Raw genomic sequence first — 16,726 nt, 5'->3', positions numbered from 1 at the left:
ATCCTCTAGCATGCTGGGAGGTGTGTAGGTGTGGGTGTGTGTGTGTGTGTGTGCGTGTGCGCGTGCCCGTGTGGAGGTAATGTTCCACTAAGTGCTCTGTTTTGATTTTCGGCGGGGCAGGGCAGGGTCAAATTCCTCCCATAAGCTTCACTGCAATTGTGGGCTGCATAGATAAGGGCAATTCACAGAGAGGTGCCCCCTGACTTGATATAGCTCACACAAGCAGCTGGATTGCGGATCAGTCACTGTTGACTTTTACATACCAGGGCAAGAGGGTGTGTCTGCCAGTGAGCTGGCACAGAGCACCATGGAGGCTTGGCGGACAATAGGCGCCAGCTAAATATTGTCTCGTGCCAGCCGGTGTGCTGACACTGACACTGGGTCTGTTAGGTGTCTCTGGTCTCTAGGCAATTCTCTATGCTGTAAACGTTAAACTGGACCACTGAATTTAATTATATGATGGTTTGGGTATTTTAAACAGACCTATAGTATGTTGATATACTGTATATACACAAGTCTAGACTAATTGCATGTTATGTGAAATTATTTTTTTAAGGGCTTTAGATGAATACTACACAATCCAGATATTGACATTTTAAACCCATAGAAGCTGTTACTTTATTTTTTAAGATCTAATCTTTTATTTTTTTTTTTATTTTTTTATTCACCGGATTAGTCATTGTGTCATTGCTTTGCTGTTTCACCTTCTAACACATTGTGCAGTATCCAGTGGGCTCAGTCTGACAAAAGTGATGAATAATGGAAGAGAGGGAGAAAATTGTGGCTACGTGGTTCGGCTCATTAAAGAAAAACAAAATCCTCATTGTACATTTGTTTTACTGATTTTCAAAATCAAATGGCCTGTGCCCATATTTGCCGGTGGCCAGCGGGCCATCTTTATTCGCCGTTTTTTATCTGAAAGAGACTTGGAGACTTTATTAGGACTAGATATAGTGTTGGTTCGACCTTGTATTACTGTATAGTTCGATGCGATTCACCTCAGTTGGTTTCTTTGACATCGGCGGTATTCTTTGTATTTGGCTATGATTATTGTGATAATAAATTCTTCCATATCACCTTGTGCCCAACACCTCTCCAATACTGCCCCCCTCCCATCAAGACATTGAGGAAGCTAAAAAAAAAAACAAAAACAAAACAAAAAAAAAAACGTATTCAAGGTTGCCCCCTCCCCAATTGCCCCAGTACATTTTCATCATACCTCAACACCCCACCCACCATCTTCAACCACCCCCACGGCCTCTCACAGCAGAGCTGAAGACCCTCTCAAAACATATGTACACTAGCATGCCCTCAACACCGATTGTGACACATCTATCAATGGCTGTCCGTGCACCACACACACACACACACACACACACACACACACACACACACACACACACACACACACATAAATACCTAGATGGACACATATTTTGACCATTTGATTTATATAGTGTTTACAGCAGAGCCCCAGCCGAGGTTGCTGTAGCCCTGTGTTCTCGAGTCAGCCTCCTCTAGGGTTTCATTCAAGGCTAAATTTACTCCTGAGTTGATGCAGCAGGGTTCGACGTCCCTCAAATTTGCGGCAGATCTACTGGCCCATTCTTCAGACGCCTTTGTATTACTTCAGGCCTGAGGCAATTGGACCATCTGACTACCTTGCTGCCAAACACGCAGAGCGCTAAAGCAGAAAACTCCCTTAAATAGAGGTAACATTATGTTTTTCATATGAGCTTGGAAGCGGTGGCCCGGCCGGCCACTCTGGATGATGTCAGAGAGAGAACAATTCTGGATCTGCCCAAGCAACAGTGAATAGGAGACTTGGCTCGGCTTGGCTTGGCTGATTTGGCTCATTCCAGGACACGACAGTATGCAGGGTAATTTGAGGGCATGTTGTATTTTTAGTTCATAGCTGTGTTTGTCCTTAAGTGTTTTTCCTATTGAGAAATTCCAGCCTGTGTGGGAACCGCATAGATCAGTCAATAGGTCTCTGGTTTTTAGATTTGTGAGTAAATTGTATTCCCAAATATTGAATCATCTCTCATGACAGTATATTCTCACCAAAATATAATATGTGATTTTTGTTTTTAAGGTAGAAGATCACTTAACAAAAACCTTACCACAGGTATCCATCTCCTTGTAAAATTTTAATATCATGTCCTCTATACTCGGCATGCTGCCATTTTTGTTGTTTGTAGAGCTGTCACAAATATTACTTGATTTCTTTTTTAATTGTTGAATTCCGCAATCTTAGATTTCCATCCAAATTTAAGGGGAAATGAAAGCCAATGTTAGAAATGTTGAAATAAATAAGATGTGAATTGGGTGATCTACAGTTGGGTTGAGAAAAATGAACTCTCTACAGTTTTCTGTCAATTTATTGCTGTTAAATGTATTTTTATGTTTGACGTTTTAGAGATATGTTATGTTACGGAGTCTGCAGTTTTTTTCCTCCTTTTTTTCCCTTTTATTCTTTTCGGTCAAGCCCCATTATCTCAATTGGATCTGTGTGGATATGCATCAGAGTTTTGTGGCAAGGACACAGAAGCAAAAAGAACATGTTCCATTTAGTTTGTGTAGTCTTCTCCATCCTGGAGAAGGGAAAAAAGCAAACACTGAGGACTGTTTCACCCATAGGAACGAGGCGGTTGTGTGACATTGTGTTTGCAACAAGGTCAGTGTCAGTTTGGAATGTTGATACATTCTGGAATGCCACTAGGAATCAGTCTGAATATCCGTCGGTAGTTTTCGGCATGAGAACTAGGTGACATTAAGACCCCCGACTGTCGTTTTTTTTCCCCCAAGTGTGCCGAGAGATGCCTCGAATGAGTTTCTGGGACTAACTCTGTTACAAAATCCAAACGCTCGCAACAGATTGTCAGAAAGCAAGAGAGCGAGGATGAATGAAATTAAGGAAGAGAGAGTGACTGAATTGTCCGGCTCCACAAGCACTTAGTATCTGATGTGCTCGATGCCATTTTGAAGAGATCTCATGCTGGTTGCTCTTTTGTGTTTTAGTTTGACCGTCTCCAGGCGTGTGGTCAGATCCCACATGTGGAGACTATGTTTGGTTCTTTCCCCGGTCTCGGCTTTGTGTTAGGACTGCTGGCTTTCTAATTCTCTCTATTATCGAACATGAGCGATGGGCTTGGGATTAAGAAAAGAAACATGTGCTTCGGGCCCTCGGGCATCCCTCTTTGTTGTGTCTTTGAAGAAAGATACAGTTTCCTGCATGCCTGGGATTTGAGTGTGTGATGGCGTGCATGTTTTGGGTTTGTGCGTGTGTCAGTATGGGCCGTTTCTTGAAAGTGTGTGTTTGTGTGCTTGCAGTGGGAAAATAACAGCGGTTGAAGTTGTCTCAGCTGTGGTCTTGGAGCTCTGTCTCCGTCAATCAAGCCTGAGCTGCAGGTCTCCGGTTCTCCCGTGTCACTCCTCTATCCTGTTCCCTCTGTTCCGACGCCATTCGGCCCTGTGTTGTGGCACCTCATACCCGTGTTGTTTATTTTACAGTTGTCCTAGACTGTATATTTAATCTGATCTCCTCCCTGCTTATGCAAAGAGACTTGCGCAATACTGTAAACTTTAAAAACCCTTTTATGAAAGTGTGATAAAGCAACACTTTAGTTTGAAGACCGATTCCAGGGGCCGCCACCTTGCAACAGCCCGTTTTCACACCAAAATTAGTGGGTTGACCTGGGTTTTTAAGTCTGCTAAAAAAAATTGGCAAGAGTTTTTTTTTTTTTTTTTTCTTTCTCCTAGCGCGTCACTTTCGACGTCACAATAACGTCGTAAAAGGGGCGTGTCATGGTTCCAGTGGGATTGGGAGCAAAGCAGTAGAGACGACAGCCACTTAAACAAGCAACCACATAAAACTGTAAAACTACCCCAGGACACCTTCAGAAGTCGTGTGGAGTCCATGCCTCAACTGGTAAGAGCTGTTTTGGTGGCACGAGGGGGAGCTACACAATATTAGTGGCTTTAATGTTTTGGCTGAGCGGTGTATATGCATATCACCCATAAGAAATATAATTTTGTTTTTATTTGTAGTAAAATGCAGATTTTCTTTCTTTTCCAATCAATTTGCCACATTGAAACAACGATTCAATAATTTGTACATACTTATAACAGATATAGCTATAACAGAAGGCAGTTTTTTTAAACTATATACAGTCACATGTAGGCTTTTCGGGATAATTACTATATCAACTAACCGTATATGGACATGACTCTGATAATTTTTCTGACCTTGATAATTGCCCTTTGTGTTTTCACGTGTGTTTGTTTCCATTAGAATGTCACCAACATTGTGCATAGCCAACATGATGCCAGAATAAACAGCAGGGTTTTTCCTAGCATTATGAGACTTGGCCGCAGCGCCTAAGCGTTTTTTCCCAGTGCCAGGGAGTGACGTCGCAACTCAAAGTATCAACATGACAAAACCTAAACGCTACCTCTGTGACAGAAGAATCCTCCGAAATCGCGTTCTTCTCCTCATCCTTTTTTGAGTTTTCGCACTGACCAAGAGCTGAGTTAGAGTCCATGGGGGACTCTCTGCCACTGTTACTCCTCCAGACGCTGCATTCAAGTTGCGTGGCAATTTACGATCAAAAAGGACTCGCTGCCTTTTGCTGCTCGTAATGTCAGTCTGGTTTTTATATCCATAAACTTATGGAAGTTGAAGTTATGGAAACATTTATTTGGAAATGGCTTTGAACAAAAGTGCCAGCCGAAATGTTGTACGTTTCAAAGTTAATAAAAACATGGTATGGAAGGAATGATGTGGCACAATTCACAAATGCATACAATGCAATAAATGGCTTTATTTTATTTACATTTAATTTATTTAGGATATTTTCACATTTTTTTTACATGACAACGTCTGAATATTCTTAAGATTTAAAAGTCCATTGCTCATTGAAAGGGTGTACTTGCATTATTATGCTATTATATTATCATATCAGTGGCAAAAAATGGTCTTGAATGGTCTAAAATGACAATATAGTTTGTCACAATTATTTCTGGGGCAATATATCGTCCAACAAAAGTAGCTATTGTGACAGGCCTAGCCATGTGACTGCAGGATTTTCGTGTGTGTATGCATGTGTGTTTGACCATGTGTATGAAATGGGTTTTGCTGTTTTGAGGTAATTCAACCGCATCTTTGTTCAAACTCATTTCCTGTGAACCACAATTTCTCATCAGGCAAAAGTGAGCAACCACAATAGGGTTTTCATCGCCACAGCTGGGGGTCTAGCAAAAGACATTCACAGAACCTCTCTTCAACCGTTTAAAGAGAATGACATTGCAGTTGACCGCCACATTATAGACACTTTAAATTAGCCAAAGATAACTGGAATAAAACAATCTCAAGTAACTGGAATTATTTATTCTCCTTGTCTTCAATTATAAACACAACTGACTTGTGAGAGAAGATTACAAAACCAAATCAGCAGGGAGGAGTTTTCTTAATCTGACAATGGACACAGTGGATCTGCTAAAGTAGCTCAACAAAACAGCTGTGCTTTGCATCAGCACTCGGCACAGTTGTGTAATCAAGCGCCGATGGATGGATAGGTGCATTATCAATCCCAGAGGGGAAATTAAGGCATTATGTTATGTTACGACACCGACAATAACTACTACTTATAATTGTGCGCAGCTTTCATGCAGCATATGCTTTCCAGGAGGAGAGCAACTCTGTGACAGGCAAGATGGATGGGCGCTAATTATTGTTTGCTGTAAAGAGTGATAGTTTAATCCCCGTACTGCGGCACATCAAACACTTTGTCACTGTCCCCTTTTAATCAGCAGCAAAAGAAAGGCTCTGCCTTTTGTGTATTTTTATGTTGTGCCTCTGGTTTCAGAATTGTTCTTTGTTCATCTGCGCCGCTCATCTCCTAGCCTCACATCAGCACTGCGTGCTGTAGGATGGACGTCTTTTTTGGGGTCAATTTGGAAATGGTCCGGGGGTGCCATGATCGTGACATTTTAGTTGATGATTAATTATCATACAAATAACTGTGATTAACAATTACATTTTTATTGTTATTCATTGTTTTTATTTTTTAACTTGTGCTGTCAGCATGCTTGGCATACAGCACTGATTATTTGTATGCCATTGCATCTAGGACAGAATTATTCTGTAAGTTGCGTTCAAGTTCTCAACCTGCAATGCAACTCTTCATTAATTCTTTAACCATGAAGAACTGCTGCAATAGCTCTGTCCTGTGGAATGACAAGTACACACCCTCTTTGGAGAATGATTTTACAATGTTTTGGTGTTTAAACAACTAATCATCAACGAGCGGACCGAGAGGTGGTTAGGGTGGTTAGGGTCATTATGCCGTGTGCACTTCCGCCTGGTCCTTCGCAGGTATATTTACTACCTTGATTATTTATTTCAAAGGCATATTTATTTATTTTTACATACTGAACATCCTCTTTGTGCGTCCAAGTGAATGTGCTTTGTCCGTGTGTCGCTGCGTGTGCTGCTGCTCCGCTCTCTGGTGTGGACCGGGACCGCACCGGGTGACTACTGCTGGACTTTCCCTTGCCCCATCTACTCATTACATTATCATGGCATTTGTGAAAAGGTGCAAGACAAAAATTGCTCCAGAATGTAGCTGCATGTGTCAATAGTGAATTCACTAGCGGTGCCGGAAAGGTTATCCCTGTAATTTACCGGGAACAAGGCTGGATTTGTACCCCCATCATAGCCCTCCCGACCTCTGTGCTGTCCACTGCACAATCCGCTGTGGTCCCATTCCCCGTTCTCCAAAAAAACAAAAACAATAACAGTGGGTTTTTTGTTATTATAGATATATTTATTGTAAATTAATGAAACAACAAAAACCCACTGCGTAACCCACCCACATAAACACACACACACACACACACACACACACACACACACACACACACACACACACACACCATACCCACCCCACAGCACCCACCCCAGCCATTAAACCCCCACCTTAATTATTTTGAGCTTCCAGTCAAGCTGTCACGTCAAATCCACCAGACCAAAATCACACTTTGGTCAAAGAAAGGCTGTTTGTGGAGGTTCAGTTAAAGCAATTTGCTTAATTAGGACTTTTTTGTTTTCTTCTTATTTTCGATTTTTGGGGGCCACTTTGTGAAATCTCACAAAAAAAGGATAAAGAGTGGAGGAGCAAAAAAAATCCAAAACAAATTGTGTAATCATCCCGGAGGAAGGAGCCGTCTCTGCTCCCCGGAGGAGGAGGAGGAGGACAGGTGTGTCCGAGTGCGCTCGGCACCACCGTATCCAGCGCATCGTTCCTCCAATATCTGAACCGAACTGAACCACATCGAAGAAAGAAAGAGAGAGAGCCTTGTTTCAGAACGACCTGTAAACTGGTTTTATGTGATTTATGTCGTCTTATTGAGGACTTCTACAGATGGGGAGAAAATCACCTGAGGCGGTTAAAGCAGTGACGCGGTTACTCAGCAATCACCACTTGACCAGCCATCTCACCAATAGAACAATCAATCACGATACTTAATTTTCTTGGAAACAACTTTTATTTAATTCTGATTGGATCAAGGTCAAGATCAAGAGAATGGCTCAAGCGTTGTATCATATTTCTGTGGAGCCTGCATGCTCAGATGGTAGATCCGGGCTTGACTTGGAACTATGTGTGAAAGGGGCTTAATTCAGGTCCGGCAGTCCAGTGTTTAATTTATTTTAATCTACATAATACATGATAAAACCCTGTTAGAATGGCAATGATACCGATACTATTAACATAGTATTAATTATATGAATCCAGTCAAGGCTGAGAGGAGTGGAAGAGTGGAGGAGGAGGCTCAGAGCCCCGGCGCCGAAAATAGCACGATACCTGGGATTTCACCTGACCGTTAAACCAAGACACCGTGAAATGAGATCATTTATATCTAATTGAATTTAAAATAATTGTGATATAACACACACACACATACACACACACACATACACATTGGATCTAAATAGCAGTGTGCCATTCTCATCTGGTTAGGTTCAAGAGGTTATTTGTCACATACATATACATATGGTCATACATATATGCAGTGAAATGTCTGACACCCGGTGATTACGCACAATAAGCTCTAATAATACTGAAATGTGCGTAATTGACACAAGGTGCTCACGCAGGCGGCTCCAAGGGGCGTCGCCACAATCGGGATTCTGGGTTCTATGATTATATAATATAATTAATTGTCTGTGTTGTATTAAATATACATTTAAATCCTCCTAAATGAAACAAATTAATTTACCTCCAGTACTTACCTCCCATACTATGCTTTTACAGTATGATAATCGTACTACTCAATATCATGGTTTTTGGTATCTCACAGTATCAGGTTTTATGTCTCTGTCTGGATATAAATATATACATATTGACAATATTTAGGATATTTCGGCGAGGGCATTTCAAGATTCAAGATTTCTTTCGGTGTACCTTTTGTTTGCACTGAATGGGCAACTGAACGGAGCCCAAAGATATGCAAACACAACCCGACTGGAAAAACGACCAAACATTGAGTGGTGGTGAAAATGGAAGTGAAAATTCCCATCCCCTCAAAGGAGGATGGGAATTCAAAGGTGTAGTAGTAGTCTAGTCAACCCCCCCGTGTGTGTGTGTGTGTGTGTGTGTGTGTGTGTGTGTGTGTGTGTGTGTGTGTGTGTGTGTGTGTGTGTGTGTGTGTGTGTGTGTGTGTGTGTGTGTGTGTGTGTGTGTGTGTGAGATGCACGTTTCCTCAATCTCTAACTTTTCTTATTTCACCTATTTCCAATGAGACTGGAAAACGTTCTACTTTCCCTCTCTGTTGTATCAGGCTGGGCTTTTATGCACGGACAAGTATGGCGGGTCCGAGTGGTCGGCAACATGGTGGAGTGTACCGTTAACGGCGAACCTTACATTAGATTATTTCTAATGGTGCCTTAAACTACGCCTGACGCGTATTATAAGCGGACATGGCAACTCTTTTGCGTACCTGCTGTTGCAAACTTTTTGACATAATTAGAAGAATACGTTTGACTTATAATATAAAATAATCATAACTACATATTATAAAAAAGAATAGTAATCAAAATATATATTATATAATAAATATAATGCAGCTTATGCATGTTGCATGTTCTAGCTTGTGCATTCTAGTGATGTTGTGAACCAAAATTAACAAACCAAACCGCTTGAAAATCGGTCGACAATTCATTGAGTTGGGATAATGATGATTTTAATTGTGAATAGACCTCTTGCCTAAATATGCAATCGCGGCTACTCCGTCCCAATATGCAGGCCTGGCGCCAGGATGGCTCACAGTTAAAAATGCCAATGGAGCAAATCTTTTTATATAGTAAAGCAGTAGGTTATCATCCTGCTATGCCTATATCTGCTTTTTTTTTTTCCATCCTGGGTTTAGTGGAGAAAAAAGAAGACAATAACCCCTTTCCCAACATTATTTGTTATGATCACGTCAGGATCAGGGCTCCAGACTAACTTTTTCCGCTAAGCGTGCTCCCTACTGAAATTTTTTCGAACACCAGCACAAAAATATAGGAGCTCAGCTGAAATCGAACTGCAACGCAACACTTTCATATTTTTTCCATCTTAACTGTATTATAGTGGAGATTAAAAGACGCCAGCACAAAAGTTGTTAGAACCACCGGAGTTGATGTCCCAGAACACCTTCAGCAGGATACTCAATAAGGACTCAACCACAACTCGGAGGTGAAAAAAGCACGAACGGGACAGTGAGAGGAGTTGGGAGTGGCTTTGCTTTATTTAAAGAAAAATAAAAAATAGTGAAATCAAACTCAATGTCTTTTATTTACAATACCCATATTTCCTCAAATAGCAACATGGGGCTTTTATTTACCTCAACCTCTAGATAGATCTAAAATAAAGTTGTGTAATTTTTTTCGTTGGGAGACACGCGAACGGCTGGGACGCGCAGTGGACCCGAGATCCCTCTCACTCCATTTGACGATCCACTGTCCTGCTCAAGGCGGAACGTCCCTTGGTTTAAAAGGTTTGTATCAGACGAGTAGAAACTCAGGATGCACGATACACGGTATGTTATCTAACTGTTTGGTACGCCACCCTACGGATCAATACGCAGACGTGAACCGCGGTATTACGGTATCACAGTAGAAGTCCACCGGATACGTACGTGCATCTTCCTATTAAATCCACTGTTGCAGCTACACCGGCCACGTCAGCCGTGTGGGGTCCGTGTGGGGTCTGTGCGGAGCCGTGCAGCATTTCTCAATCTTTTTTTTTTTTTTTTCCCCGTGAGGTTTTTTTTTTTTTTTTTAATATGTTTTTTTCCCTCAACGGCGCACGGCTACGCAGCCTTTTCAGTAGGAACGCAAGATAAAACTACATAGAAATGTTTTTTGTAAAGATTGCAATCAATCAAGGTGTCCAGTCGGAAAATGACCCCCTGGAATGGCCGTGTCCCTCTTCATTATGGACTACTCTTTCCTCGCTCCACACTCGCTTCCACTTGGACTAGTGCTGGGTCGCTGATCCGGTTCTTTTGAACGCTTCTGTTGTGCGAATGAAGGGAAACGAGTCCCTCTGGGTGATGAGCTGTTCTGTTTTTTGCCAAATTTTAAATTTTTTTGTTGTGTTTGTTTAACTTGCTGTCTCCTGCTGTTGGAAAATATTTTGACCCTCTAATATAAAGATACCGGAGCGTTACCGTGGCCCCAATACCATGACACATACCAAACCGTGAGCCCACTGTTCCGTTGCATGCCTAGTAGATCCTAACTAAAACAAAAGATCTAAAATAAAAACACGGTAAACCAAGCACAGGAACCGCACCGGATGCACACAGTGCGCTCAGAGCGCGGCGCAGTGCTGGAGAAGAGAAAAACACACACACACAGTGACTCAGGTTCGGCCTTGTTTATCGTGTTTTACTTGAGTGCCGGTTTATATTTGAGGAGATACAGTATGTATAAAACAAGCTGCGAATGTTGCGGCTCCGGGAACAAAACCGGCTCGTTGACCCGGGAAAGGGAGGTTGCGCTCCCGGCCCGCACCCCCCCGGTGCCAGAGAGCGATAGACAGAGCAGTAGCACACGCAGCGACACACGGACAAAGCTCATTCACTTGCGCGCACAAAGAGGATGTATGTGGGCGTAGCGTGCATATAAATAAGTATGCCTATGAAATACATCCTGAAATTAATGAATAAGGCAATAAATATATAAATGAGTAAATATCAATCGATGGACGCACAATAACCCTAACCACCCGTTCTACCGCTCCCCATCCTCTCGCTTTATGCAGAACGATGTCATTGTACCTTCCCGGGTCTAATTGGCATTTTTAAGACGTAAAAGAATAAATGTAAGTATATAAAGACTTGACCGGTAGAGACTGGGCGTGTTTCATTTTCTCGTCATTGCAGCTGAGTGCCACAGTTCGGATTGGACACGCTATTTTTCCGAATGTTTTCTTCTTCTTCTTGAAAAAAAATATTTTTTTCAATATTATTCAACAATATTCAACACAATAATATATTCACACATGATCCGCATGCAGGAACAGTTCCGGAACACTTCTGGGAAAGACTGCATGTGTGATACCAGTTCTGTCTGGATTGCTCGCATGTGCCACCTTGTTGTAGTTGGTGTGCACTACAGCTAGTGTTTTTTCATTTTTTATTTATTTACCCCCCCCCCCCCCAAAAAAAAGAAAATCTCAGCGACCCTCTCAATGACGCTGCGCAGCTGCATCAAAGCTGCGGCAATCGCAACATCTCAATAAAGAAACATCTGTAGTGGAGTAGTAGGCTATCATGACAGAGGAAAATTAAAGGCAACCTGCCCCAACTTCAATGAAGGCAGCTGTTTGGACACACTTCGGATTTTATAGTGTCCCGGAGAAGAAGGAGTGAGATTAGACTTACACTATATGCAAGCTTTGCAAAACAAAGGTGAAGTATTCTGCTAAATGTTTGATTTCATTTGTTAATTTGAAGTTGCTGAGGAATTGTAGATGACGAATGCTGCCTCCAGTTTTGTTTATGTAACAGGTTTATTATTATTATTATTTATTATTTTTATTTTTTTATAAATGTTTCCATTTGTACCAGGGCTGCATTGCTGTTTTCAAATTATTGCAGAGAACTTCCAGTAACATGTTCATTACATGCTCAATACCAAGACACACTCAACTGTTGCATTGCAGTATGCGTTAAGAGGGCTTATGCTCAAAACCTGAGGTGGTGATTTTCTGTTAAGTATATTTTGATATGCTTGAAATACTTATTATTTCTTATTTATATTCAGTATTACTTCATATTATTTCCATAGTTAAATGTGAAGTATAAGTAAATCCAATTTATTCAAGGCTAAGGTTTTTTTGATTGTGCGTGTGTAATATTTTCTTCTTTTTTGGGATTGGGATGTATAACCTCAAAAGTTAAAATGATCGAATCGAGAATCAGAATCGTGATGAATCGAGAATCGATTTTAAATCAAATCGTGACCCAAGAATCAAAATCAAATTGTGAGATCCTCAAAGATTTCCACCTCTACACATCAAATGACCTGGGGTCCAATTTACTCTGTGAATCCAAGCATTACTGGGAAGCCATAATTATATAAAGCTTCAACATTTGACACACTTCCACTAGATTGTATCATCATCTATCGTACTGTTGAGCGTGCCATACCATCGTATGTGTCAAGTCTACACCCATGGGGAATTTTTTACCCCTTCTTACTTCACCCGGAAACCATTTCAACACTACCTCCTTTAACCTACACTCCCCACTGTACTTACTTCCCCTCCAAGTAGTAAAGTGGCTTTGGAATCTTCAGGGGAAAAAATAAATAACTGGGTGCTTCAAGGGGGCACGTCATCGGCATACTTCTGAACTCTGATGGGGAAGTTGGATGCATGTGCTCATCAAGTGTTCATTAAACGTACTTAAGTGTTTGGGTAATGGAACTCCAGCTGCTAATGAGCGCGGGTCCGATGGTTTTCTCAGCAGGGATAGAGCCCAGAAAGCTCCGCGGGCCCAGTCTTTTCACGGCGCTCCCCATCTCCTCCCCTTTCCCCTTTCTTTCTTTTCTTCCTTTCCCATTCCTCTGTCAGTGCATCGCCAGGGCAGCTCTTTCACACTTGCCTATAAACTTCCTGAGGTAAAGGATAATGATGTTTTGTTTACGTTTTTTTTTTTCGCTCCATAGTTATTTGTATAACAAAGTGGTTCCAGACAAGTCCGATGTCTTTCCATATCTCCAGGCTAGTATGAGATATGGAAGACTAATTGTATAGTGCAGCAGGCGGTAAAGATGGCGGTTTACTGTTTATTGTTATATGTTAAGAGATGACAAGATGACAAAAAATATATGTTCATGATCAACACTATTTTGGTGCTACAAATAAAATGTCAACCTTTTTTAAAAACATATAAATAAGATGGGGGAGTAGTAGTTACATTGGTATAATTTGATGCTGATGAAACAATTACCGTGTGAATATCAACTTGTAATGTTTTGACACCACACAGGGGTTGTGTACAGTTCTACTCTAAAAGTGAGTTGATGTTTAATCCGGATGTGCTTTATATTGTCTGATAGTTAAAATCTATGTAACATTTTTAATCTGAGAGTAGAGGTTCAAAACCGGCGTTGACTCATTGGGTCTATTCATTGGTTTAGATGCTATAGGTGGTGATTATTGTTCTGGTTGTAGCACTGAAAAGCCCACAACCACAATAAACATACTTACAGGTTTATTTTTGTGCTTAAGTAAACAGGTTCGATTCACTCTGCTTTTTTTTTGTAGGAAATACTTACTTACTTTTATACTTATAATGGAGTAAGCAGCAAAGATTGTTGCCTACAACTAAACATGCATAAGCGTCATAACCACAGCTCAGTTAGACTGTTTGCTTCAGGCTTTCTGTGGTATAGAATTTACCTAAGTTCTACCTGATACATAGATATGGTTACGACATCTTTTGTTGCTGCACAATGTTAAACATTGGTGTTGGCAAGCCCTTCCCATATAAGTAGTAGTCCATCTGTTCATGGCTGAAGACCAGTCTGCAGATTGATAGGCTCACTTGTTGTTATATATTGCTGAAGATAATGCCAACATATAAGCATTTAAACCCAAATGGAAATTGTGCATTACATTAGGCTATTGACGGCAAGCAGATGTTTACATCTCAAAAATGTTAGGGCTCCTTTCCTGGCATGCAACTGATTGAAAATAGTCTGCTTTTGTGATTAGTCCATAGGTAGTGCATGCCCAGCAAGTCCTGATCAAACGTGTGGAATGGTAATTTTTACCTTTGTGTGCCACGGTGGGTAGCACTGCTGTCTCGCAGACTTGAGTTTGATTCCCATCTTGGGTGATGTCTGGCATCTCATTCAGTGGGTCCTCTGGCTTTATTCCTGTAGGTCTCTAGCCCTTCGTGTCCATGAACAGGAATAAGCGGGTAATATCAATACATGCATGTCAGTCTGTAGCATTCTTAAATGAGTTGTGGAAATAGTTCTGTATTTTTGCCCTGCTAGTAATGATTTTCATAAAACTCACATGCGCTGAACGCCTAGGGTTTCATCAATTATACAGCATCTGTCACATTACTGTTCTTCAAAGGAAGGAATCAAATTCAGTTTAGACTAATTTCAGTCCAAGTGATTGGTAATTGTGGCAGAGCTGCCTGCCACATGCCAGCCGAGTGGCATTTTCAGGGCCCTCCGACACAGAGACACAGGCAGAGATGTTCAAAACACACCAGTTTATTGTAGAGAGTGGGCAAAGTGGAACAAGCCTGGAGTAGATGGAAAACATGTCATGGCAAGGGCTCCCCTGTGTGTGTTGGCATGGGAGTTTTAGCTGTTGCGGAAAGCTAAAACAAATATAAATTTAATATTTTTGGTAACGCAGATTGGAGCAGTTCCCCTGCCACACGCCACCCAAGTGGCTTTTACCAGACTCCAGCGACACAGGCGATGAAGTTGGAGACCATTTTATTGAAGAGAGGGCCAAGATGTAACAATCCAGGAGCAGATCGACATCATGACTAAGGCTCTCCCTGTGTGTGTGCAGATGAGTGATTTTAACCTGTGTTCATCGATTGCTCTGATGAACAGCAGGTGCACAGCCAGCCCTGCTCCTGGGCCCAATTAACTAGAGCCAAGGCATTTGTGGCTGCTTAAATCACACCACCCCCACGCCACATACCCCAAATACCAAACTGAGGCCAGAAGTCTACCCCCCCCCCCCCAACCAAGCAGAGAAAAAAAACTAAAAATATAATAAAAGAATAAAAAGGACTCTGAAACAGGCATCCCAGACCATAAAGAAACAAAAAATGACCACCAATATAGAAACAGTCCCCTTTCCTGGAGACCTAGTTCCCCGGAACAGCACGTTCCATGGGCGATACATAGAGGACCCAAAACGTAGTTGTGTTTTTGATCAATGTTATCATATTATTTTCGAGGGCTTTAATGCATGATGGGAATGACAGTTGAATGGATCTGGGGCTTTTTTTTTTTTTTTTTGTTTTTGTTTACTCTTATTTTTTGTTGAAAAAAATGTATGTATCTGGGCTAGTTTAGAGTTTTTTTTATGAACAAAACCCAAACCCAACCCATGTCCTTAATTAATTTTCATATACTTGTCACATGCTTACAAATAACTGACCCTTTCTATTAACTCTAACTTTTTCTATTTACGAATTAACGAATTTACTGAGTCCTTAGCTGCAAGCACACTGTCACCTATAGCATTAAAACCAGGGGACCCTTTCAATTTTATTATTGACCCAAACTATATGGATTCCGTTTTTCCTCAATGGAGTGACAACCTGTAAGCAGTCATCCACCTGCTGACATTGAGATGTTCCGCACTCAGCGTTTATGAGAAAATAGTACTGCAGAGTCATCTGCATATAAAAAGAGTTCACATGAAGTGACAGACTTCAGGTCATTTATAAATGAGAGAAAAGGGAGTGGTCCGAGTACACTCCCTTGTGGGACCCCAAATTCTATAGACCTAGGATATAACGTTGTCCCACCAACATCAACCACCTGCTTCCTATCTTTGAGATAAGACCTAACCCATCTGACTGCTGAGTCATTAAATCATGAATCATCAACTTTCAGTTTGGACAATAAAATAGCATGATCAACTGTATCAAATGCCTTCTGTAGATCTAACATTGCCATACCAAATTGCTTTCTCCACCTCCCTTCTGATGTAGTCATACAATGAACAGGTGTTGGTGGAGTGGGATTTTCGAAAGCCAGACTGAAATTTATATTGAAAATTGTACGAGGACGGGACATTGTTAATCTGATTAAAAACGATCTTCTCAATGGTCCTAGACAGAGTACACAAGATAGAAATGGCATTAGTTTCCGTGTTGAAGTTTACGACCTTTCTTGTAGAGGGGGTTCACTAGCAAGTTTAAGACCATTGCGCTTAAGAACTTGCTCAACAGACAGATTTACAATATGGGTGATGCATGATGTAATGATTTCAGCGGCAACACTTACTAATCGAGCTGGAACATTATCAACACCAGTTGCTTTGGAGCAATAAGCATGTCAAGCACAACTTCCTCGGACACCTGTGTCAAGGATAAGACATCAGCTTGAACCCCTTGCTGAGAGTAGCACCGATGCACATGATTCTCTCCATATTGTCTTGTCTGGCCCGGGAGCTATTCAACT

General features: G+C 41.4%; 1 protein-coding gene across 1 annotated transcript in view; it reads left to right on the top strand.

Annotated features, from left to right (window-relative positions):
- Window positions 1–16,726, top strand: part of tanc1b (tetratricopeptide repeat, ankyrin repeat and coiled-coil containing 1b) — a 142,004-nt gene that overhangs the window by 56,643 nt on the left and 68,635 nt on the right. The gene's annotated exons all lie outside the window — the stretch shown is intronic.

Source organism: Zeus faber, assembly GCF_960531495.2.
Source record: "Zeus faber genome assembly, chromosome: 18".
In the NCBI taxonomy this organism is placed as follows: Eukaryota; Metazoa; Chordata; class Actinopteri; order Zeiformes; family Zeidae; genus Zeus; species Zeus faber.
The sequence above is the reverse complement of the archived record's forward strand: the minus strand, read 5'-3'. Positions and strand labels throughout refer to the sequence as shown.